Here is a 25,180-nt window from a genome sequence, read left to right as displayed (position 1 = left end):
AGACACAACGAAACGAAACGTGATGAAATGGCCTGTTTAGCTGGGATATACGCGACGCATCGTGAAAAGGCAGCAACGATACAACGGAATATAACCCCCTTCTCTTGTGCTGGCTTGTCGTATCCAGCCTGCACGAGGCTGGTGGACCGACAAGGGTAGAAGAGAGTGAGAGGGAGAGAGAGAGGGAGAGAGAGAGAGTAAGAGCAAAGAGGGCGTGAACGGGGTGCGGTGGTTTGGCTCAAAGGACGTTGAAGCCAGAATGGGATGCGGACGTTGTCACGGTGGGTGTGAGATGGCTGATATTCTCTTGTTTTCCTTTTCTCTTTCCTTCCCCCTCTTCGTTTTTCCTCCTTTTTTTTGTCAAGGAGAATTCTCTCTCTATCCTTTTTTTCGTCTTCGCTTTGGTTTTTTTCGTCCGGTTCCACCGTGTAGACGACTAATGTTCCCTCAGCGCACTTGTCCTTGTTCATTTCGTCGACGTAGCGGACAGTCGGAGTAAACGCAGACGAATAGTATTATAATTATTCCCATGGCACCGAGTCGCCTTTGTAGCTTTTATCGCGAGTTCGCTATAATTTTCATATCGATGTAGTTATTCCCTACAATATTTCTAATTTATAGGATAGAAGAGCATCGTTTGGAACGATATCTTTCCTGTTTCCTGTCTGTTGATTCGTTATAAAAATTAATATCAATAATAACAAGTTCAACGTACAATTTATACCTGTCTTTTATATCTCACGCTTTTTCCTCTTTCTTAAAGCTCGAGCTTTACGAGGGAAATACGCGTGTCTTACGAGTCTGATCGTCTGTTTACACGTAAAAATATACTCGGAAAGATACCAGCCAACCGACAATTAAATTTCATTGTAAATAGAACGTTTCCCGGTATTATCAACGCGCGTCAAGTTTCTAGTTTTACGAACGTGTTCGTATCGTTTAAAACATCGATTCCGTTCTCTCCTTCGTTTCGCCTTTTGTTCATCCTATTTGCAGCAGCGCACGTTCGAGCAGACGCAAACGTTAAATGATGTCACAGTTATTTTCATAAAACGGAATGGCCACATTTACATCATTTTCTAGCGTGTTCTGTATTATTATTTCCAATGTCGCCCGACCACGGTGTGCTTCTGCGTTCTTGAAAAATGTTTGTGGACAGTTTCTTTTCACATCAGTCCTTTGCATTCTGTCTGAGCAACGCATCTCTTTCTCGTTCTTTTCTTGTTTCCCAACTTCCCCTCTAGAATTTCCTCTATCCTCCTCCACGAGCGTAATAACTATTCTTATTTGCCGGCGAATCTTGTTTGTTCTCTTTCTTCCTTTCTCTTCGTTCTTCTTTCTGCTGGCGTTCTTCCGCGCATATTCTCAGGATGTTGAATGGGTTTCTGAAGGGCACTCGAGTCCACGTTCGTCTAACTTTTTGGGTCAGTTTCGGCTATCACCGTTTGCTACAACAGATGCTTCAATAAAAGTTCTCAAGCCCCTTTTCTCGGTGTCGTTACCTGAACGCACCTGCGATCCCGTACTTCTTTTTTCTTTTTCCCTCGATCCATTGACTTTCCATGAGATTGATGATGCTTTACCTGGCGACTTCGTTCTGTAGTCATTCTCTCTCTCTCTCTCTCTCTGTGTCTCTGTCCGGCCGGAGAAAATCGTTCCTCTTATCCGTGGAAATTCAAGAACGAAACGGAAGTAACGAGAGGTAAAACAGTTTTTCGAGCGAGCATTCGAGTAGGGAAAAATCCGTTGGAAAACAATAACGATAACGGTACCGAGAGGCCCGCGTGTACCGATAATACATCACATCGGTCGCCCGATGAAAAATGGCTTCACGTAGAAACAATTTCCTGTAAAATATTATGGATCTAATAAACTCGAAGCTTTGTCCTCTCAATTTATCGGGGCTCCATCCGAGCTCGGACTGGTTCGATGGCGCGCGCCAGCAAACATTTTACACCGCCCTTGCGACGGATACAACGGCAGATTAATCAAATTGTGAACCTTTTTTTCCTCTCCTTGTTTCTTTCGCGAATGTAACGACCGAATCGGGTCCTGCGGTTGTCAGCCCCCGTCGAATTACGAAATTATCGACCGGCACATTTTGCCTTGCTCCGGTGTCTGGCTTGTTTCGTTTTATTGGCGTTTGCTCGTTTCAGCGTGAACACCGATATTACGCATTAGAGATTACGTGCTGCCATGCCTGCGAACTGGACTGTCGGCGCGTTCGTTTCGCAAAACCATCGGGCTGCATTCAATCGATACAACTGCGCTTCCATGGAATTATGAGCATTGCCCTGGCATCGGGCTTTTATTTGTTTTCAAGATTTATTTCGAAAATCCCGTCGCTTCGAGTGCATTATACGTACACGCGACGGCATTATGTTGCATCAATCGTATCGTCTGTTTCGCGCGGGTATCGCCGATTGTCAACGGAACTTCCGACTTCGGAGATGTATCACGCGCCTCCAGCATTCGGGTTTAATGAGATTCGACTAACGCGAAGAAATGTGACGAATCGATCGTTCGGATCAAACGAGGAGGAACGCGCGCACTCGAACGTTGACAAATCTTTCTACGCATTTATTAACACGATCTTCTCGCACGATAATTTATCAGCTAATAACGTTAATAAATTCCCGACTTACAGATTGTAGTTTATAGACTTTTTCTTCTTCTTTTTTTTTTTTCATTCATCTTACAATTTTGCGTGGAATACGATAATCGGACGATTTGTAACTTTAGATTATATTTCGTTTGATTTATTACTAATCTCGTTAGAGGAGAATCTACCAGCATCGGCAGGTAATTTCTGATTCGTAACTTGTACAATTTTTGTTCTCATCGCGTTAGTTCAGTCGCGCTAAAGGATTCAGTTCCACTCGATTCTCTTTGTTTTCGTTTTCGTCTCGACGATTTCGTGTCGCTTTAATGGAAGAGAGCGATTTAATTATCCGGACGCGTGTAACATTTGTAAGATCCATAAGTTAAATCCTGTCGACCTCGTAGCGCACTGATGCAGGCGAATGGAAAACAAAAAAGCTAATGCTTGTCATCCCGTTGAGATAATTAATATCCATTTGAGCCAATAAGCTGCAAGTCACTGCTGCAAGCTGCAAGTATGTAGGAACGCTCGATTCATCTTTCGCTTCTTCTCCCGGGCATTTCCACGCTGCAATCTCTGTTGCGTGTAACACACGCTTATACAGAATTTTCGTCTACGCAATCATTATGCAGACGCAATAAAGTACATTGAATGCTTTTCACGAAATTAATTACAATAGCTCAGTTAACGATGGAAACTCGCAGTACCGTGAAACGTATTGTGTCACGATGTACGATGAAGTCAAACGTGCTTAATTAGCATCTAGATTACGCATGTTGGTGCGTCAAACATTTTATTTTACAGAATAACGACAGTTCTTCTAATTAATATATCTCTCGTTTGTTTACTTTCGCAAGAATAAAGCATATTTCGGGCTACAATTATGGCAAGGTTGGTATTCGACAGAGTATTATCCCTCGCGTACCATTGAAATTCGCAGCGATAATTTTGATAAATTACGTCTTCTGCTCTCTATACATTCGATATTAAATTTCGCTTTGCAATTTCGTAATGACAAACTGTTAGAGCTTTAAAAGTGCGTCTATTGCCCCGGGCAAGCATTCGCGTACACGCTGCTGAATCATTCGGATGTAAAGGCGTTAACGGTCAAGAATCGAACTGGCGCACACTTCGAAACACGAGTGTCACGCGTCGAATTTGTCGCTGGGTTCTCCAGCCACCCATCCTTTTAAATATCTTTGCGTCAGCGTTGGCAACAGTGGCATTCCCAGACTGCTTGCCATACCGATAAAAGCAGTGTATCTTGTGGATGCCAAGGAAAAGTGCCTTTAGACAGCCGAGGGAATCTACCTCGAGAAAAAAGTACGATAGGTATTCCGGACAGACGAGTCGATAAAACGCGTATTGCCGAAGATTTATCAATTCGTTTAGCGAATAAACGTTGAATCAGAAATCTTTGATTCGCGTGGAACGCGGAATCCAACGTTCTTACGTCGAGCTTCTGATCAAGGAGAAGGATCAAGGTTCGATGTTGCAGCTTATACCTTCCACGCGATTACCAACGAATCAGGACGAATGCGAGGAGGAAGCTGCGTCTGTTCTCGATGTTGACGATCCGTTCGATAAGACCAGTTTTAAAGGATTCGTCGACGAGAAGGTGGATTCTGCGGTGACGGTTTCTAATTTTTCCGCTTGTTACCGGATAGCTGTTATCGCGTTATTAATGACGTTTCCCGCCATCTTCGTATCAAACCCTAGTTTGAGCGTGAAGTTACAGCGAACGTCTTCATTGGAAACGACGGCTGATCCGATCATTTATTTTACGGGACGACTCATTTCTCGTACATTACACCTACCAAAGATTTATGTATTTTCGAGGATAGAACTGTACTATCTGCTTTATGACTCGGCAGATGAGCGAAATGGCTTCCCACCCTCGCGCTACCACCATCCCCATCCTCATCCTATGTACTCCCAAAGGAGTCCTTTCTGGCAACGACCACTGTGCCGCTAAAGCATCGACAACTTTTAATGCTCCCTTTTGATTTCCTGTTCTCTCTGTGACGTTCCTTCGCTGTCACCGGCTTCGCCTTTCTTTTTTCCAGCCTGCCTTTTTTAATTGGTTTACGTAGTTGATCGTATCCGGGTCTCAACTATAGAGGGAGCATCCCGGCAGACGCTAGCAACAAAACGACGTTTAATTTGCCGAGATCTGTTCGCGAACACGGCGAATAATAATGCTTCCGTGTCTGATAGATCGTGTCCGCCGAGTATCGGAATTTTTCACTTCGGTTAAGACACAATTTCAGCGTAACGAACGTGCTATACGTTCGACGAGGAATTGATGGAATACGCTTCTGTCGTCCTAGTTAGTCGGGACTAGGTTTCGTGTTCGGCTCGTCATTTCTGCTGACACTCACAAACCTCGAGCACGGTTCGATTCGAGATGCAGTGATTGATGTAACGATCGTTTTATCTTCGTCTTTTTGTTGACGAACACGCCCGGCATTTCGAGGCTTCGACGAAGGCCCGGGCACGTGCAACGGGCCTGACAAATCCCACGGTAACTCCAGTACTAAACAACTAACTAGTAATATAGAGAAAGATATTTAGCCCTTTGTACGCGTTACAGCGAAATTAAACGATTAGCCTCGCTTCAACGTACGGGTCTCTAGATCGCGACGTTTCACGTAAACCGCAAAGATTTCATCGGAATTAACGTTACTTTGTAAAAATACGGGATAAAGATAGCGGTGGTACGAGATAGATTTAGGCGAAAGTACAAGATAAAGATCGATTGCGCGGAATCATCCCGACTGACAACGTTACGTACGCGGATCCATCCCAAACGTTACGTGTTTGAAATCTACGGCAGAAATGGTTGATATCTGATGAAATAAACGATCGTATCCACGGTAATCCGACGCGTTCATGGAAACCGTGGAATCTTCCAGGGAACGTTTACAAAGGCGCCTCTTAGCGGTAATTTTCGCAGAATACTCGATAAGATCCGACGAGAGCAGGCAGAGGTACGCGCGCTAATAAAATAGCCACTTTTGATCCTTTGATCCGCGATTTCGATGGGTGCAAATTCCGGGGAGTCCTTAAACTGTGCGAAAATTCTTGCCACCGTTCGTTCGTCCCTAGTCTTTTATCTTGAATCTTTCATGAAGATGCAACGGTCCGCGAATGGTCGAACGGATACGTCGATGCGCATCCGGACCGTGATAAGCAAGTTCCTCTGTCATCCATATCGTGTCGGAGCTGCTACGTTCCGGTGCATCAAGATAGGAGTAAATATTGGATCGACGACGATCGTTTCCTTCGATCCTTTCCTCTCTGGGGCTTTGCCATTCCCTCCCGTATTATGTACGATGAAACCGCATCGATCGACCTGCGCCACGTTCGAACGTGGGGGCATTATCTGACGGTAATGACGGCGCGTGCATGAATCGACGAAGAGACAAAAGAGGGAGACGAAGAACAGGCAGGAGAACGTAACCGGACAGAAACGGACCATCGCATTATCGTTGCATTCACGCTCGGACAAACCCGTTGAATCGTTATGGATAAGCTATTGATAGAAGAGAAAATGGTTAGTAACGTAGCAGCTCCCCTTCACGCTTGTCTCTTTCTATCTTTCTTTCTCTGTCTTTGTCAGCACCCTCTCTGTTCCGATCCTAGCCAACGGAAATTCGTATATTTTGACGTCATCACCACGAACAACCTCGACCGGTCCATTTGTAAAATGCTACGCGCTAGAATATTTCGTCGGGAATGTTTCGGACGAAATCGAATCGGTAACAGCATTGCACCATTCCGTCGAAACGATTTAGCGTAGCCGGTTGAAAAGCTTCAGCCTCGATTTGTTTCGCCCAAGTCAAACACTCTGTTTTCCATTGGAAGGTTTAAAAACCGGTGTAATAAAACTCGCGCGTGTTTTCCTTTCTTTCTCTTCCTCCCGCCTTCTCTTTTTAGTTTTGTATTTTCCCGCTGTCTTTTCGTTTCTGCTTCTTCCTTTTTTTTTCAGACGCGTCCCTATTAATATTCGCGATAACGTTCGAAATAACGTTCGCGTTATCCAGCGTTACATCGTGTCGGTCGTTTCACATTGCGCGCAACACGATCCCCCGTTAGCGAATATTTAAAGCCGATTTGACGACGACTCGCGTCCGACTTGTCCGTGTCTCCCGCTGCGAGGTTATCGTACGACAGAGACAAAAATACGTGTAGACGTAAAACCTGATTTACGTGCCGCATTTAGCGCAGGAACGCGTCGCGAATAACTTAGGGGAGAACTGTAAAACGACATCCGAAGAAACATTTCGTCGCGCGCCTGTCTTCGACCTCTCTATATCTTTGCGTTCTTTGAGTTCTCCGAGGCTCGAGATTCGTCGGAGAAGAGCGAGCGGATTGCCTTTTAAAAACTATCGCTCGAGCCGCATCGGGTGTGTCACGGTGCACCGATTGACTGGCTTTCGGGGTCGAGAATACGTCTAATGGACTGTTTCCGGTAATGCGATTGACTTTAATTACGACCCTCGAAGGAGAAAAAAGAAGCGACGCGCCTTGGGTAGTGCGGGCTATTAAGTTTAATGGCCGCGCTAGGGAGAGTACAACGAGACATTAAAAATAATTGGTTAGAAAAGCTGCGCTGTCTTCATGGAGCTCGACCTATCACCATCGGGATGCGTCAACACGAAACAGGTGGGAATCGCATAGACTCGATGAACAAGCAGCCGGACATCGATCAAGCCGTAGCCTTCTCCACGGTTCAATTACGCGTTTCATTCGTCCTGATCATTTGCGTATTCATTCGCCGATCGAAGATCGTTTTTAATCTGACGCTCCACTCGCCGTTATTCGCCGGACACTCTGTGTACTCGTTATCGCGTTAACTCGTTATTGCGTGGAGCTCGTTGTTCCATCTGATCGTGAATTTTAACACGACCAGGGGCGAATCAATTTTGTATGAAAGTGCGCGACCGCGTACGAACGTGTACGCGCACTCGCGCGATCCACGATATAACTTTCACTCGATGTTCCGCGGCCGAGTATTTTCCTTGAGAGGAAAATAAACGCCGGGTCGCGGCGCATAGCGCGACACAATCGAGCTGCGAAACTGTAACGAATTTCCGGTGAAACGCGACGCATAATGCACCCGATACGATGACGTTTGCACAATCGTTTAAATAACACCCTCGGCTACATTTAGCGGCTACATACTTGACGATAAATAACATTTGTACTCGCTACCGATTCTCGACGGTCGGCCGTTCACATCGTTTATTTTTGATTAATTGGAAAGCTCGCGTCACCGTCACGTGTTGCCAAACACCCGAGTCGCGATACAATTTGCTGCGACACAGCTTCTGCTCTTTTTTTTCCTTCTCTGCATCCACAGTCTCCTCGATTGCTCTCCATCGTATGTCGCATCTGCGTTGCTTCAAAGTACTTTCTAAAACAGACAGATTTCTGCCATATGCCATTTCGTTGCCGAGCATTTAATACGATTTTTGTTTTGCAACGGATTCTAACCGTACGAGCATCGATTCGTCGATGTTATCTCCGCACGGAGACAGAAGTACATAACGCGTAATCGTGCAAGCATCATGTCGTGACCGGTAATGCTCTGCGTGGTTTATTACATTAGACACCAGAGACTGTGAAGAGTCTCGGTTGATTCTAGTTCGAAGAGCCCAGGGGTTTCCGAATCGCAGATGTCCTGAACGTTCAAGGGTCCCGAGGGATCTTGGGGGTGCGGGGAGTGGCGAGATCCTAGTGAGTTACGCGATCTCTGATATCGTCAGATTTGCGAGATGGTCTAGAGCCTTTAAGAGTCTCGGAATTGCAGAAATTCTCTCGAATTCCCTTACTTACGAACCTGTTAGACCTCTCGCGTCCCTGTGAGACTTTTAAAAAGTTCAAGCTCCATGTAGAGAGGTGTTCGATGTAAAACTCTTATTAGCCATGAGAACCTACGTTCTTACGATTTTACGTAGAACCAATGTTTCGTTATTGTTTCGTATCGTTAATAGAAGAAGAATCAAGCTTTTCTATCGTTTTAACGTTTTTCATTTTCTAAGCTAATACACGATATCTATGTTACAATATCGAAACAACTTTGACGTTCTTTACCTTATATCTTGAATCAGCTACTTAATGGTAAAGCGATAAATAACGCTTCTCCAACATGGAACAGTTTTACCGGAGATGGAAAGCTTTCACTGACGTTTAGATCGGTACTCGCGTTCTTTAATTAGAATACGAACTACCTATAAATTCGGCATCGCCGTCGAAAAGGGGAACAGGGAACAATTTCACCCCAAATTACTCGTACGCGCGAGTGGATAGTCGCATTGGGAAAGGAATTTATTGGATTGCGGAAAACGGTCGATTCGTTCGTTTCGTCGCGAGAAGGTCTACAAAAGGGACAGACAGCCGGTACGATAGGGTTAGCGTTTGCCAGTTAAAGGTATTTATCCTAATTGTAATTGCAGACTTACGGTTCATTCACTTTCTCTCTCTCTCTCTCTCTCTTTCTCTCTCTCCTTCTTCGTGTTACTTTATAGATCTCTCCATCTACCTCTCGTATTTCCCTTTTCCGCTTGCAATCGTGGAACTGTTCTGTCGATTCTATCTCGCAAGGGAACCGATAGGGAAATAATGAAAGTTTAAGCATTCGGGAAGTTTCAGACGCGGACGGATCGCTCGTCGGAGACGTACTCGCGAGTGTAGCACCTCGAACGACAGATTCGATCGTGTTAGAAATAATTGCGTTATCATCGGTAAAAAGTTAATGGATATTCACGGTGAAGAGGTTTGTTCCACGTCATCCGCGAGTACGGCATCAAAGAGACGCACGCTGACATAGTAACGGCATTTTGTCGTCACCGTAGTCTACTTGGTCGTAGTCGTCGCAGTTGTTCGTCGTAGTTGGTGTTGTGTTGGCGTAGCGTCGCCCGCGTAACCATGTCGCCAAACCGACTAATTTGCATTTAGAAAATGCCTGTCTCTCCCCTCGACATCCAACTACTAACGCTAATCTGATTTCTTCCCGTAAGCAGCAGTTTTTAACTGACGCTCGTCACGCCGTTGCCGCGTCCGTGGGAGCTTTCCGTTTCATCCGATTTCACGTCACGGGGACACGTTTGCAATTACACGGTTCGTTTATACGACGATCGTATCGCGTTAAACGCGACCGCCTTATACCGCAAGTTCCGCGCCACGCTTTTCAGTGTCACCCTGTGCGTATCCCGTTTCCGTTCCCTTCGACCGCGTACGAATTACTAGTCACGTAAATCCATCCACCTACGAGTTTCGCCTCGAGTGGATGGTAATCGCAGACCAAAACCCGAACGTTTCGTAACGGTGATAAATCGAGGGACGAGTATATCGTTGCGTGTCATTAATATGAATCGAATCGCAATCCCTTCGGCGTGAAAATTAATATCATCTTTGAAGATGGATAACTCGATTCATCGTAAATTCAAATTACCGACACGTTATACCGGCAGGGACCTTAACTGCCGCCACACCGGAAACCTGTTAATGCCGTCATTTTCATAATCGCCAAACGATAGCAGTAATCTTCCGTATTCATTCGTTTCTTCGCTTGGAATACATCGACGAGAGGACGAGGAAACGAATAAATGAATAAATGGTGAGCGTGACGCGGCTGAGACGAACGTAACGTTTCGTTCTGAAATCGGTCTCTAAGATAGCGGTTCGAATCAAGAAATTAATCAGAGCGGCGCGCCGTGTAGCGGCCGACGAGAGGAAGAAGTTGTGCCGCGCGAACAACAGCGTGCGGACGGACGAAGACGAGAATCGAGTCGTTTTGCATGTTCTTGTTATGCGCGTGCTGTATGAGTTATGGGAACTCTGTAGCGCCATTTCTGCTGCTAATGCAATTTTAATGTATGCTTCCGAATTAATGTTGGGGCAAGTAATGAAACTTGCCAACGTGTTTGAATATTTTTGTTTGAACGCGTCGTTGTTTATCGCGCGTCAAGAATTTCGAATTTTTCCTATTTGCACATTTTCTTCGAACTACATTTTCCTTCGTTTCACATCCGAGAATTCGCTATTCCGCATCCACCGACGGATTACAATTGTTTCGTTAACCGTTGGTGGAAATCGAGTTGCGGCGCAAGCCGAAGCAAAATAGTTTTCCGTTTTAATTGATTTACCATTTTAAAACACTTTTGCGTGTCGAAGTGAGCGCACAATGCACGATTCGAGTTTCGTCTCGCAGGTATATATGTTTATTCGTTTAAGCAAAAGTTTGAAATTAATTCGTTGCGCGTTCATAGACCTGTACACGCCGTGTACCGTGTAAGTACTTGCGTACGTAACTTGGGCAGAAGTCGCAAACGAGGATACGTTTTTATCCGTGAAAATATTAATTAGAAACGTTTGTAAAGCCTGCGGCGAAATAGCTTATAGTTTTCGTCTATGCGCGTACTTCTTCGCCATTTTTGTTTCGCTGGTTTTAGAAATTGTCCCAGTAATTTGCAGGAGAGCAGAACAAACAAGTGGAAAGTTTTCGTTTTGCGGACGCAATGGCGGGCAATATTGTCCCACGGAAATAGAGAATTCTCTCGTCGACCAAGTGATTTGTCGTAATTACGGATTTTCCCAGCTTTTCGTTTCTTCTTTTTCCCTTGCCCTCCTATTTCCCCCGTAATACGGTCTCAACGCCCGGATGTAACTCGGGGTTAAAGAAAAAGCAATAAAACCGTCCCGATAACGGACTTATCGAAAAATAATAAGACATTTTCTGTAGGTTGGCCCCTCCGTTTGCCGATCGCACAGAACGTGCCCCATGAACTAGTACGGGCCACAAGCTCTATCCATTCTTTCGCGCAATCATCGTGTTTAGTCTCTCGTATTACATCGTAAAACGCATAATTAGCCGAGCAACGCGCGCATATAGTGGATATTGTGAATTCGATATCACCGATATTGATTAAACAGTAACGTTACTTTAATATCAATTTGATATTATCCGGGCTTTCGATATTAATTTATTTTCACGTTACTTCGGATAATGCAGTTGATTCGACCTTTTCTACCAATGAAAATTAAAATGCACTCGCAAAGAAATTATTGTTCAACGTTTTTACACGAACAACGATCGTCGAATCGTTTATCCAATTTGTTAACGATACCTGAACCGTAAGATTATTTTTACGCGATTCGAACAGGATGCGATCCTTCGTTGGCGAAACGCGACGATCTCGTTAATTTTCTACTATATGTGCACGGTATATATCTGAATGCAACGAAGGCTGTTCGTTCGGTTATCGCATCGCAAAGACGCGACGATGAATTTTTTAAAAGACTAGCTACGTTTTGCCAGCGCTACGGTGGTTGCCTCTCTTATTTTCTCTCTGGAAAAGTCAACGCGCGTTACCTTACGGAAGATTCGATTCGAGTGTTATTAAAGCATTTCCAGCATCGCATTCGTGAAAGAATTACGAGGCACGGTAATAAGGACCGGCAGACTTCTAGGCCATGGTAATAACGTGCAAGAATTCTGTCTCGTGTCTTTCCTTCCGCTAGTGGTACTTAATTGGACTCGTTTCCGTCTTCTCAGAAATTAATTGAAATTTCCCCTGATACTTTCGTTCTGTGCTCCAACACCACGGAATACAAAAATCCGATGAAAAGTCCAACGGAATAATTCAGGAATTACGACCTTCCCGTTCTTTATCTTCCTATCAAATAAAATCGTTTGCTGTACAAGCGGACGCGGATATTAGATCTCCATCTAAACGTTTTGCTCGGTTGTCGTCGTTACTTTCCCATGAAAACACATATCCTTCAGCCATGAAAGTTTGTATCCGTCAAGCAATCGATATATTCGACTTTCTATAACGCGAGTTCGCGTTAATCAAATAGCGTGGCAAATAGAAGAACCAAAGTTAAACGTAAGTACATAGAATTGTCGAAGTAGTTACGTAACACTCCGGTGACTTTTGAAATTCTGTTTGTTCGGAATAAGCGGCAGGAAAATTTGATTTGTACAAGCGGCAGGGTGAGAGGGAGGGGGGGATTGCGAGACGGGACGGAGAATCTACGATAGTTTAGCAGGGTTGATTAGTTCATCAATCAACGACCGAGTGTTTACTCCTTCGGCGTCCGATCAATTACCGACTGATCCACAGCGTCGGGTCGTAGGGGACGAACGTCGCTCAACGTTGTTTCGTGCAACGACGGTGCTTCGTAATTTTGAAGCGTCATGAGGTCATTGATGGATCGTCTTCGCTAACTTTCTTTGTACGCTCCACTTCTGTCTTTCGCCGCTTCTATCTATCTATATCTAGAGTTAATCGTCCGAGTGCATCGCCTTAAGAAATTAGTTTGTCGCGAACATCTCTGGACGACGACGACGACGTTCTGTTTCTTTCCAAAGAAGGAGACTCTACTTGTTTTTTCTCCGACGGGGCTAGGTAACGTCGTAGCCGGCAGCGAGTCTGCTCTCGCGAAATTAAATTGGTCATTTGTCATTTGTTCGTCGATCGCGACGGCGTTTATAGGACAACGAGAGCAAACAAAAGGAAAACGTGTTCCTCGAAGGCATCCGAGTTTTTTCAATTCGCAATTATCGTGACTTTCGATGGAACACGGAAGACAATGGCCGACGTAATTTCGTCGTCCACCGAAATCGGTAAGGAAGCCAGAAGAAATTCTTCCGATGGATAAAAACTCGTAGAAATCAAGGACCGATGATATCCGTTAGACTTGCTCGTCCGTCCGTATTTTGTATTCTTCGAAGTTCTTTCGCGTTTCCATTATTCTAAGACCAACGAGAAAGTTTCGACTTGCCGCGGATAGAAGGAGTTTCGCCCGGGAAAACAAGAGGATAGAGAAGAAGCGAAATAAAAGAACAATGTCTTGGTTTAGATTCGTTTCCCTCGAACGGGTATTTACTTTTACGAATTAAAATTAGAAATTGCAAAAAATACAGCGCAGCGTCTCTTTCGTTTCAACCATTTTCTTCAAACTTTTCCTATTTCTACTGCCTCGTTTTTTATAACCGTGCACCGGGACGAAATTTATATCAAAATTATTCCGGCTAATATCGAGATGACGAATTCCATGGCGTTAAACTCGCACGATTAATCATCGCGAGACACGTATATTTATGCATACAAACGCGTTCAAGCCTCCGCGTTGCGGCGGCTCTAATTCGAAGTAATTAATTCTTCCGTTTCAAAAATTGTTTCACTTGGCCCGTGAATATACGAATACGTGAGAGATTCCCGTTATCTGGAGTGGCCGTTTCCCTCGGCGTTTTATCTACGTTCGAGAGATCCCGAGAGCGCGTCTCGTTTCTCGTCTCTCTCTCTCGTTGATGCTATTTTAACCCCGAGAACTTGGTATTTTCTCCTTCGTACGTAACTCGGATTCGGCAACCACAGGAAGGAAGAATCACGATTTGTATCTGTGGCCAAGCAATGGCATCGCGATTGGTCGGTCATGGTATCTCCATGACCGCCGAATAAATCTGTCTCGGAGTTCGAGTACCGATATACTCGTCGAATTTCATCCGAAGGGTCGAACGTCTGTGTCGTCGTCGTATCACGTACTTTTCTATATATTCCTATCCCGCCAGGCGTCCTATCGTACTCTTTTCTTTCGTCGTTCTTTCATCGATGTGATTTTTTTCTCGCACGATCGTTCGCGTTACGTTCTAAAGTCTGAATTACATTCCGAAGCGACGCTTCTCCGGCGAACGCGGTTCATTCTTTTCACGGTAATTGCGCTTGTCGTGCAACTTCTTCCCTTGAGATTATACTTTTATGCAGCCTGGTTAAAATTTTGACACGTCCCGCGGCATTTGTTTCCTTCGCCGCTGAAATGAAGCTGCCGAGAAACGTGCGACCGCTACGTGTCTACGAGTAGAACATGCGCACGATTACCTCGCACAACATACCAAATAGGACGGTACCTACGACGAAGATTTGGAAAAACTAGTCGAGTGGAGAAAATGTTTGTCGATACTTTTATTTTTATTCGCGTACAGTAATGTGCAGAAATCTTGACGGTCTACGTCGCTATTTTTATCATGAAAAGTAAACATGTTTCTAGAAAATATTTCTAGCTACTGTTACGTGGAATATTTAGATACAACCTTCGTGCTATTTCTTGGTTTACAAACTTTTTAAAAATGCTGTAGCAAATAGAGCTCTGCTCCAAATTTGATAAAACACGCACGCCACCTTTCTGAATAAACTAGCAGAGAAGACAGTAAAAAATGGGCGTCAATTTTTTTCTGAAATATTGAAAACCGAATTTATTACATCATTATTCAACAGCGACGTTGAAAGAAATATTACTCGAAATATTAATTCGAATAAATAATCGAACGAATGTTTCGAGATGATTAATTTTCGCTTTAAATGTTTCTCCGGACGAAATAACGACAAATTTTAAGCAATATCAAGTATCCATAAGAATATCATAAAGGAAATATTTTCGCTCGATACATAAACGATCCAAAATCTAAGACTTTTATACGGTACAGTACTTTATAAACCGCGCGATATTTTCGTTCGAGAATCTATCGAAGTATTAGCGTCGGCAAATTACATACTTTGAATTTTAAATTAATAAGTATGTCGTCGGTTGTGAACGCTTGGAAGGGAAAATATCTGGAATAGTGGCGGGTGGTAATGCAATTTAGAGACGGCACACAGTGACTTCTCGTGTTCGCGGTGAAACTTACTGCGATTTGATGCAAATCGAATCTACAAGCCTCTCTCCTGTGTCTTCCAAATATCGCGCCTCTCTCACATAATAATTGTGCTCTTCGATCGCAAATTCCGCCGGGGCAATTGCACGAATAAACATTTTCCTTGAAATAATCAAGCAGATAGAATTACCAAATTGCGGCGCGGCTTGGTTCGGTGCGGACGAATCTACATAAACGAAACTGTTTTAAGTTGCTTTATCGAGTGTCGCTGAAATTTCACGAAAAGCAATTCAAAGGGAGATTTTATGTACGATATTTGAGTCATTTGCGCGATTTGTAAAACGTTATTTTAACCAGAAAATAATCCGATATCGATACCTTTTTTTTTCAACAAATAGTTTAGATCTTTCGACGAATAAATTTACGTTGTTCAAATCACGTTTGCGGATATTTTATCGCGTTAAAGAGTTCGTATTAGAGGGAACTTTGTCACGACGCTCTATAGCTGTATGTCTATCGCGTACTAAAATTTTATTCATTCGCGTAATTGAGTGCCCGATTTTGCTTGCAGAAGCACAGATGAATAATTATTAAATAGAAGTCGCTGTACCGTAATAATATTTTGAATACATTCCGGTGCTGAAATAATTTCGACCGTAATACGTTCTTTTACGAAGCGGCACGGTCAGTATTAATCGTCCGATTGTTTGAATTATCCGCGCAATTTATTTCCCGCGTGCCCACACCCATTACGTACGTGTGTTTAATTTCAACACATTTCACGCTGTCGCGAAGCTTTTCACATTCAACTGTGAATTCTAACGCGCGTGCCTAAATTTCCGATACAGTTCGATCGTCTTGATTGGAACGCTAATTAAATTGCGCTCTGTTCGATTCTATCAAGACTTTTCTACTCTTTACTCAGCGGTTACAACCCTTTAACGAATAAAAGTTAATTTTTTAACGTCCGTTCACGGTCGATCGTATTCGTGCGCGGTGAATATCACCGAGATACACGTTAATTGAACATGAAATTCGCAAGAACCAATGACCTTATCGAACGAAGACGTATCGTGTCTGAACGAGAATCGTATGAATATTCGACGCGCACGTGGAAATATCCGAAGAGGCTAGACGTGCTCAGTTAGACGCACGTCCGTTGTGGAACAAATGGCGAATGATATCTCGGTGTTCTATCGTCTCCTCCTTCTTCTTATTTTCAAAATACTTTATTTTGCGCAGCAGATTGTACCTATAGAAATAAATCCGCCCAGTTGAGCAGATAGTTGCTGCGATAACTCACGGCATCCTCCGCCCTGCCTCAGTAGTCGATCCCGCACGAAGCCGCGCGCGAATCCGCACCAACCCGCACCCTCTGTTGTCGACCCCTTCGCCGCCGATCTACCCCCGTCGAATCCCCGCCAATCCCTTCGTCCAGCGAGTGCCAGTGCCACCGCCGAGCTTATTCTCTACAGTTCAAACTCCTCTTCTATCCTCGGCCGTAGATGTCCGACCTTTCCAACCAACATACCATACTCTTCTCCTCTCTCTTTCTCTCTTTTTTTCCTCCACCCTTCCACTATTCTTCGCCTGTACGCGTTCACTTTTCTTGTTTCCCTCGCTATTTGCCAATATTTCTCTACTTTCTACTCCCCTTGCTCGACTCACCTCGATAGTACAGACAGATTTGTAAAATTGCTGATATTTTTCCTGGCGTTGCGTCCGAGATCGCGCCACCCTTTTGTTCCCTATACTCTTCGCATTTATTCGCGACGTCGCGTCGGGGAAAAATATCAAGCTCGATGTGTCAATCGTTCATGGAGGCGTTCCGTCTCCTCTACAAAAGGTCTGTTCGCCGATTTATGGATTTGTAGAGCGCGCAGCGATCATCCGGTTCATCCACGTCATCATGAACGTCTAGCTGTCTTACGCTCAGCAGTTTGCTGGTCGCGCGATGCGACCGTAATGCACCACACATAGGACCTGCTCTCGACGGCAGCACGAGGCTGAGAGGCCGTCGTGTTGCTGCTTTCGGATATTCGATTCACTTTGACCGAGCGCGTCGTTGTCCCTCGAGGATACTTTCACGTAGTAGGCGAATTTAAGATCTCTCGTTCGCAAGGGTCTGCGTACTTTCGACGAAATGCGTTCTCGAGACTCGATGGCGGGGGTGGCGCAGATTGAAACAAGATAGAGAGTGGTGGGTGGTAGGTGGGCGAGAACTCTCGGCCACGCGTTGTTTCCAATTCGAGATCTTTCGGCGTATTCGACGAAAATCGAGTTAACATTCTAATGACATGGAAGCCGTGACATTCATTTGCCGAGCAAATTGAAGCGGCGGAGAAAGCCTCGAACGTCGGGCACGTATTTCTCAAATTCCCTGGATTATATGGGAGGGGGATGCGCGTTTTGGTTTTCTTGCATGAAAAGCGCTTCGGGCCAAGATAGTATAGAGAACCTGAGGGGTTCTTCTCGTGCTCGTAGTCGCGTAGAGTGTCGAAGGCTGCTCTAGTACGACGAAAGTAGAGGGAGGTGGAACGAATGCAGAGAACTTTGAGAGGGTGAGAAGGGGATGATAGCAAACAGATATATATATATATATATATGATATATATATATATGATATATATATATATATATATACACACATATATAGGTAGGCAGGTAGATAGATAGCTAGATAGCTAGATAGATAGATAGATAGATAGATAGATAGATAGATAGATAGATAGATAGATAGATAGATAGATAGATAGATAAATAGATAGATAGATAGATAGATAGATAGAAAGAGAGAGAGAGAGAGAGAGAGAAAGAGAGCGGGAGAGAGAGAGAGTGCAGTAGGGGAAGAGCGAGATGAATCTAAATTCAAATGAGAAGCGACGTACCAACATGCCAAAGCCAATCTCAGCCGATGTTATAGCCTTCCTTACCATCCTTCTCAGGGGCTGGTGACTCAGTGTGCTCTCGCTGCTACGTTCGACTCGGTATCAAGGTAGCGGTACGTCAACGTCAGAACATCCGGACAGGACTAACAGTCCTGATCCTCTTCCTGAGATCATAAGGACCACCATACCGAGCTGTCTAAAGCTTGGATGGAGATATTTGAATTCGCTGAGGTCGCATTCAATTGGACTGGGTGTCGCACACACACACACACACGCACGCACGCACATACACACGCACAGAGAGTATATTGTATCGATGATTAAGGTGGGGGGACTGGTTAACGCTTTCACTTCTCCTTTGATAGTGTTTGGTATGGTCGTAGGTTGCATCACGGTGCCGAATTTGAGTAAATATTAAATCGGGCGAAGACAGGAGGTCAATGTTTACGAAATCTCGTACAAAATGCATTGATCGAAATAGTGAAACATCGTTTCAAGGAATACGAGATACAGCGTGTTTCGCGAATCACGAACAGCACGATATTTTTTATTTAAATGAAACAGTTTCGCTCGATGCTTTTTTCTGTATCAACTTCTAAACGTTTATTAGCATTTATGAAGAATGACGTTGGTTAAATCTCGTCGTCTGTAAATGCTGCACGAGTATGAATGCATTCAACGACTGTCAGATGTACTCCATGGGTAATTTGTGCGATTTCTCGATGGTAATTATGCTTAAGCTGTTTGATTGTCGTTAATGTAGCATCGCAAATCTCTTTAGTAGTTTCGAAGAATCAGACGTAATTAAATCACGCGAACAAGGTAGTTAATCGATATCGTTAAATTTCGACACGATGCGGTGAGAAAATGTTTCGCGCACGGTCTGTACCGATCCGTTCTGGCGAAATAATTTAACAATCATAACACGTTGTTGCGGCGTTAAACGTTTCACATTTGCTAGGTAAAATACACGTTGCATTCGTGCATGCCATAATATTGTTTTCGAAAGCTCGATAAGTTCGAAGAGAAAATCTCTAGACTTTAACCGGAACGCGAGCTGTCTTTTATTCGCTGCTCTTTTACTTCTCTTGTACGAACTTACATGGAAACGTATCGCGGGCTACTGCCCGTGTTTACAAAATATCTACATATAACGTTTGAATGCAATTTTCTGACTCGAAGGCGGCCACAGTTTATTTAGCAAGAGTAAAAAGGCAGGTTAAATTTGATCCGCCTCGGTTCGCGTTTCGTATTTCACGGAAGCGCAACGGGTTAGAGAACTGAAGGGTTAACTGGAAAAATCTGTCAAGGGTATAATGCGCTGCACGCGTCGTAGAGATTTTTTTCCACTCGCACGAAGGAAAACGTGGAAATTCTTTTGAAGGAAAGATAGCTGGGAGGCTGCAGTTTTCCGCCAACACGGAACAGCTGTTATTCCCAGGTTCGTCCTCTTTGACGAAATCTGTACTTAAGTTTTCATCAAGCTGTGCATATTCTTTTCTAAACACGGAGCAAAGTGCGAGGCGACATTGCGCGACAAAGTCTTCTCGTACTTTTCCGCTTGGTTTTATAGTTGCGAACAGAACGAATTTTTCACAAATACGATTCGCATTTCAAATTAATTAAAGTCAGTCAATCATACCGAGAAAGATTTATCGTATTACGTTTTATAGATACACGGAGAAGGACCAGAATCTTCCTCTCTTGTACCATCTTTAGACTGTCGTCTTTAATGGGTTACACCAATTATCTATTCGATAGCTTTGTGTACTCTGTCTTTGCTCTATTGTTGAACTTCGACCGAAGCACTTGGAAGTTGGAATAGACTCACGCTACAGGGACTATAGTTTATGATTTTGTTTCAATGGCTTTAACGTCAACAGAAGTAGAGCGTTCGATCGAACGATATGTGTTCTTCGGTCATCTTTTTGACAGCCGATTGCCCGACAAACGAGTATTAGCGATTCAATTTAATTAAAGGTCAATTCGATACAGCAATCAACTTCGATGTTCCATTTCGTCGAACGAATTCGTTTCGCTCCGCAACGGGCATATAAAATCTTTTTTGGAGTTCCGGGCTTCTTGATATTTCAAATATAGGACAACAAGCTTACATCGTTAATGAGGAATGTCATGGATCGATCGATCCATGAAACATAGATTTTCCACTCCTTTTCTGCTTGACCGGTCGCGATGTACGCCACATGCAAGCTTGAAACGCGCATAGAACTGGAAACGGTAATTTCCTCTTTCGTTTTACGCTTGAACATTTCCCAGCTATGACAGCGCTTTAAATCGATCGACGATTCATGCGTACTCTCGCGTCGGAGTACGACCCAATCGCTCGTTCGTGATTTCGTATCTTCTGGGAAAAAAAGCGGAACAAAAAATAAAATAAAATGCAGGCGTCCATTAAGCCCGATGCAAGTGAAAATAATTCACTGGACGTTGTGTTTTTTTCTCTCCCATGCTATTTTTCCCCCTTTTTTACACAACCGCTCGCCCGGCTGTCCAGATATTTGTCAATGACACACTTTCTGTCGTCCCTTATTGATAAACTTTCGCTGCCCTCGCGCAATTTATTACAACGGAATTCTGCGTCGTTTCCTCCCACTGACAAAACCTGGCTTAATCGGATGCTCGAAACTTTAGATTAAATTCGCTCATGGCGCGGACGGGTCGGCATAAATATCGAATACATAATTCGTTCCGATTTATTGTTCGGTTAATTACACGGAAGAGATTCTTGGGTCGACCGTAGCCCATGTACTTCGATACGTTCTCAATTAACTCGTGAAACCAGGGAAAGGTTAATCCCTGGAGTAACGGCCACGATGAATGATCGAACAGTCATTCGACTAAAATACCCCTTTATCGAATCGTTCCTTTCTCGCTCTTTGATAATATTCAACTCGTTCTTCCTCTATTTGATTTACATTTCCGGCTTAAAATCTTCGAGTCACTAATCTCCCGATATCAACGTATCTCGGGAAGAATTAACTGTCTCTCGCGATGTTTGCTTTATCCGGTAACTATACGTTACCTAATTCCGTGACGTACGTTAATGTCCCGGAACGAGGATCTCCTCCAGGGGCGAGTCTTCTCCAACAAATCTCTGGTTAATTCCTTCGAAAGACAGACGGATGGCGACTGGCTGGTTGTACGTTGTAAAAGAAAATAAAAATAAAAATAAAAAAAGAGAAAGCGAGAAGAGGAAGAAGGAAGAAAACAAATTTATCCAAGGTTGGCCGATTCCGTATCGAACAGAGCCGCACGATCTCGCGGACCTGGTCTATTGTGCGTACGATACGTGCAGTTCGTTTGTCGAATGGACAGAGCCGGAACTCAGTCAGCACCGCGGCGAAATTTTTCTACCTTTCGTCCGGCTTTTGTCCGCGATCTTCGCATCGCAAAGCTATTATAAACCTGGGGCACGGGGAACAGGGGGCAGCGGACTGAACCGGGTCCGCCGCAAACGGATAAAATACGGCTGCACCGACATGCCGCAGGAAGTGGCCTTTCCCTCGGAAAATGGGCTTGCGCGTGGATTTCTAAATTCAACGAGAACCTCCGCTCGAAACGTCTCCCTTTACTCCCTTTTATCCTCTTTTTCCTCCTCGCCCTTTCCCTCCCCCAAAGCCTACGTTTCGTGCGTTACCTTTTTTCAACCGTTCACCCATCTTTCTCACCCTTTCCCGGTTTCTCCATTTGCCTCTCTGTCTGTCTGTCTGTCTGTCTGTCTCTCTTTTGCTGTCGGTGATTCACATGGAAGAACCACGAAAGGGAAAAAAATATTGCGTCCTGGCTTATACGGTGATGCATTTATTCGTCGCAACTAAGCTACATCCTTTCCGCGCTCGGGAAGGGATACACACTTATTCTCGTCGACTGAAAGCATAAAGTTTGATACTTGGCTCTCGCCGAGTTCTCGCGTTTGTTGCTTACGCTATTATGTCCACAGCGGATACTGTTGTAGCTCCATTCTCAAATATTTCCATTGTTTGCCTAAACTGTTAACTGTAACGACGCAGAGGAAATTTTTTGATGACAATTTCGTGAATTTTGAAGTACACGTTCGATCTATTCTATTTTAATTGTACACGATGCTTTCTACGATCTTGATTCTTCGACTTTTCGCATAACGCGAATCCCTTCGTACGGCGCCCATTACCAGCTTTGAATGGGTTAAACGATCGGTTTACCGCTTCCTTCGTTAAGTTTTATCGTCACACGCATATACGCGAACAGCTCTTAGTTTTAGATTTTATAGTCTGTGGTGATTGCGTCGGCGGATTTTCCAGCTTTCCACGCTTGCCAGTAACGTCGATGATTCCGTAAAATCGGAGATTTCTATCGTAACGCGTGTAAATGTTTAATCAAGATTGGATGAATTTGATCGAATGACGGAAGAACACGTTGTTTTGGTAAAATCGTGCGATGAAATTAAGTCGGTCGATCGATGATATCGATAAATGGAACGTCGAAGCGTAATTCGAAGGAGGGAAACCGACATTCCGTAGCTCGATATTAAACGTTTTGCATATGACGGATATTTTCAGGCTTTGTCCGTGTCATGCTAACGACCAAACGTTATTTACCGGTTGCCGTTAAATTGATTTTGTTATAATTGTCGCGGCAAACGTACTACACATTGCGTCGTGATTGCGAATAATTGAATTACGTTACCCTGAATTTTCTTCATTAACTTCGCTGGACCTGGCTTCAGAGTAGCTAAGTGTTTACTCGTTAGCATTTCATTTAGTAAACGTTATTTACGCAAACAAAGTCCGAACTAAAGCTTGACACTCTGTACAAGATGCTTTAATTGCCACCTTCCGCGACAACTTTTTCATGATTTCACGAAAATCCTGCACGGCTACGAATATATACGTGAATATATATATATATCTGGTGGAAAACACGAGATTTTTCAAATTTTTTCTCCTCATACCTGTTCTAATATTTTTCTATTTTACTTTTAACACGACATTTTTACGCGAGCAGTAAACTCAGCCAGAAATATTCCACAGAATTCGCGTTACTAACATGTTTAAATCATTTATTTGAAATAATTTCTGGCGTTACCGTAAAAAATATGTCACCGTAAAGTAACGAGCGCGATGTTAAGCACGATATTACTACATTTAAACTTAAGCTCGTATTTTTTTCGAATCGCACTCTGACAAATTAAAATTAGCATTCTGCAAGGTAAATCCTGTGGATATATACGTGCATATACGTATCTTTCGAAAATTCCGCGCAAGCTTTTTGCCTTTAGTATTCATGCGGTGATATGCACAAGCCTTAGATTACACGCACACCTTCCATCGTCCTGTGATTTCCAATTGAACGTAGTTTTACTTTCCTGTTAAATCTTTCTCGACCATCGTCGCAAATTATCCGAGCAACCTAGCAATTTATAAACTAAATAATTCTTAACGAACAACGAGGATATCAAAACACCAACATCTCCCATTTTTACTTTCCAAATACTCCGATACCTATTTCGTAGATGGTTTATGGGCTTCTGCGGAACGTTGCGACTTTAGGAGCTCGTCCAGGCGAAACCTGAACAACGCGTCACGTATGTATACGTCTCCAAAGAGAGAAAAAGAGAGAGAGAGAGAGGGAGAGAGAGAGAGTTACAGGACTCACACGGAAGCGTGAAAAATACGCCCGAGAATGAGAAAACAAATCTGCTTTTAAGTCGGGACACGCCGGCGGCGCAACGGTGGATATTAAGTTTTTTAGATTCGTGATGCGATGTTCGCGAGGCGTGTGTATTCGAAACACGACACGGCAGAGAACGATTCCTTGCACATACACGCGTATCTACCGGTTGTACCGCATATGACACGTATAAACTACGCAGATAGGACAATGCAAACTCTTGTCCTTGCTCGGGTTGTTCCTTCCTCTGTCTCTGGCGATTGCGGTGGCCACTTGCAACGGGAATAACCTGCGCTTCGGTGCACGGCATCACCGATGTAATGACCGAAGTTACCGCACCAACGGTACAGTCGACACACAGAGAGGGAGCATTGGCCGCAACTATCGCGTACTATGGTTACCTTTGTCCATTTTTACCGTCCACGGTATGCGGAGTCGTTGTACCCGCGTGGACACACGCGAACCGACATTTCGATTTCCATTTTCTACGAACGCATCGCCCGTGTTGCCCGACCGACGACGTTGTCTTCGGATAAAAGTCATATTCGTATATTACGAGGTTCGTTGGTCGGAGATCCGCCAACGAATAAAAGATCGAGGTCGGAGAATTTTAGAGAAACGAGTTGCATCACAGAGTTAAACGCGTACCTTGAATTCCTCTCCTATTAGCTTAATACGAACGATCGTATCGCGCGAAATATTTGAAAAAAGAAAGACGTTTATATATACGCGTATTTGATAAAACGAAACGTTACGAAGTTTCGCTATAATTTTATCGCGTTTTGTGCTAAGAGTCGCTTTGTACATATTCTCAAGAAACAGATAACGTTATTATACGATGCCGTTATCGGCTTCGTTTAAGATGTATAAATATTTTTACAGAAGAACTATATGTTACATACATACTGGATCATTACGATTTGCCTGCAGCGATGGCAGAGCATCTCGCTTTCGATGGTTAATGGTACACTTTTATTCTTAACGTTGAAAAGATAAAGCTATCTTCATAGTCGAATCAAAAATACACTGGCTTCAAGTTACTACGAGATTAGTTGGTAGATACGTGGCAAATCGATCGCGAGCTCGTCCAGGAAATAAAAGAACCTTCTGGCATCGCCGAGGTACGTTTCCATACAAAGCACATTGTATCTTGGCAAATCGTTTGATTCGCATGCATCTGACCCAGGATATCTCTCTCGTATCGTTTCCAATTTGTCCACGCACGAGCTTTCGACTTCTGATCGTCGAGATCGGTCCGGCATGGCCGTGCTAAAGGTACCATCCCCGACCCATTTCCATCGTTTTGGGGTAGGTTATAGTGCAGCTCCCGAAATGCGGAGAGGCGTAATATCGAGA

General features: G+C 43.9%; 1 protein-coding gene across 1 annotated transcript in view; it reads left to right on the top strand.

Annotated features, from left to right (window-relative positions):
* The window catches only part of LOC117240437 (B-cell receptor CD22), a 312,271-nt gene that overhangs the window by 4,620 nt on the left and 282,471 nt on the right, over positions 1 to 25,180 (top strand). The window lies entirely within an intron of this gene.

Source organism: Bombus vosnesenskii, unplaced genomic scaffold (genome assembly GCF_011952255.1).
Source record: "Bombus vosnesenskii isolate JDL3184/JDL3185 unplaced genomic scaffold, Bvos_JDL3184-5_v1.1 scf7180000013264, whole genome shotgun sequence".
Lineage (NCBI taxonomy): Eukaryota > Metazoa > Arthropoda > Insecta > Hymenoptera > Apidae > Bombus > Bombus vosnesenskii.
Note: the sequence above shows the minus strand (reverse complement) of the source record. Positions and strands in the feature narration are given on the sequence as shown.